Below are 1,347 nucleotides of genomic sequence, written 5' to 3'. Positions count from 1 at the left end.
CCCCTCTGCGGTGCTGGAGCTGGTGCCGAGGTCAGCCCTGGGGACGGGTCGAGGCGGCGGGAGGATCCCCGGTGTGCCCTGCCGGGCATCCTGTACCCGGGCAGCCTCTTGCCACGCCCGGCAGGAATGTCCCGGCAAGGGCAGGTGGGGATGGGTCCTGAGCCAAGCTGAGGGAAACTGTCTGCAGTGCCTTGGGGCTGGGATACCCCCGCTTCCCCGGCATGGCAGAGCTGCAGGAGCAGTTCCTGCTGCCCATGGCTTCACCCACCTCCTGATCTCTGAGACTGTTCCAGTCTGGAACATCTGCTTTTCCTCCAAGTCCTTTTGCTGATGACCAGGGCCAAGGTCCGGATGCATGCATGATGCTCCAGATGTCTCCCCAGTGGCCTGGGAGCCACTTCAGGCAATAAACTTCTTTAAGGCAGAAAAGCTTTATTTGGCTCATTTCCTTCAGCCTTAAGTGCAGAGGGATGTTGTGTTTTGTTTAGTCTTTCCCATGAAAACTCGAAGCCCTCTTGGCTTCCCTCCCAGCATGCCCTTTTGGTACAAAATGTTTCGACTGTGATAAAAGCCAGGCAAGCTCTAAAACATGGATGTGTAGGAGAAGGGGGCGGCCGGAGCTGAATTCTTTGGAGTGGAACATCCCCAAGTGTTAACAACCACCGCTGCTGACCAAAGATGGTTGGGTTCCTTCAGTCGCTGGAATTTTTTCCTCTCTCCCTGGCAGGCTCTGTGCGGTTGTAGGAGGAGTTTGCGGTCACCTCCCCCCTCCGAGGCGCTGCGGCCACATTCCCCCGCCGAGGTGAGCCCCTTAATTCCCCTGGGAAAATAGCAAACTCCGGCCAGGACACGTCCTGCTGACTGCCCGAGGCCACGGAGACCTTGTGCCCGTGGTCCCTTTCCCGGCCTCCCCGGGCATGGGAAGGGGCTGGGTGCTTTGCACACCGAGGGTGTCTGTGCCAGGGCTTCTCCTGGGGGCTGCAGAACCTGTGCTGTGGAGGGGTGTGCGTGTGTCACACGGTGAGCTCCTGGTCTCCTGCCTTGGTGGGAAGCAACTAGTGCAGAACCATCTGCTGAACTTGCAGCTGAGCCCCACAGCTGTGCCTGGACCTGGCCAGGTCCCCAGTGCCCGGTGGGAGCTGGGGAGGGCTGGGATGAGCTCTGCTCCCGGGGGCCGCTGCACACTTTGCTCTGACTGATGCTGCCCTGGCCCTTCCTCGCTGGCATCAGTGCCGGTGGCTGTGGCTGGGCTGGAGACACAGCCCAGGGCTCAGGGTCTGCTTTTCTCTCACCTCCAGGCTCCCTTTCCCACACCTCTAATAAGGCCATAAAAGGAGCAGAATGGCA

The 1,347-nt window shown here is 60.1% G+C and overlaps 1 protein-coding gene across 1 annotated transcript in view; it reads left to right on the top strand.

The window, feature by feature from the left end:
- Nucleotides 1-722: 722 nt before the first annotated feature.
- Nucleotides 723-1,347, top strand: part of MYL9 (myosin light chain 9) — a 7,826-nt gene continuing 7,201 nt past the window's right edge. The window contains exon 1 of the mRNA XM_005428375.2: nucleotides 723-802. The gene's annotated coding sequence lies outside the window, so the exon portion shown is untranslated. The remainder of the gene's footprint in view (nucleotides 803-1,347) is intronic.

The sequence above is a fragment of the Geospiza fortis genome, unplaced genomic scaffold, assembly GCF_000277835.1.
Source record: "Geospiza fortis unplaced genomic scaffold, GeoFor_1.0 scaffold657, whole genome shotgun sequence".
NCBI classification, from domain to species: domain Eukaryota; kingdom Metazoa; phylum Chordata; class Aves; order Passeriformes; family Thraupidae; genus Geospiza; species Geospiza fortis.
This window is presented reverse-complemented; position numbering and strand designations above follow the sequence as displayed.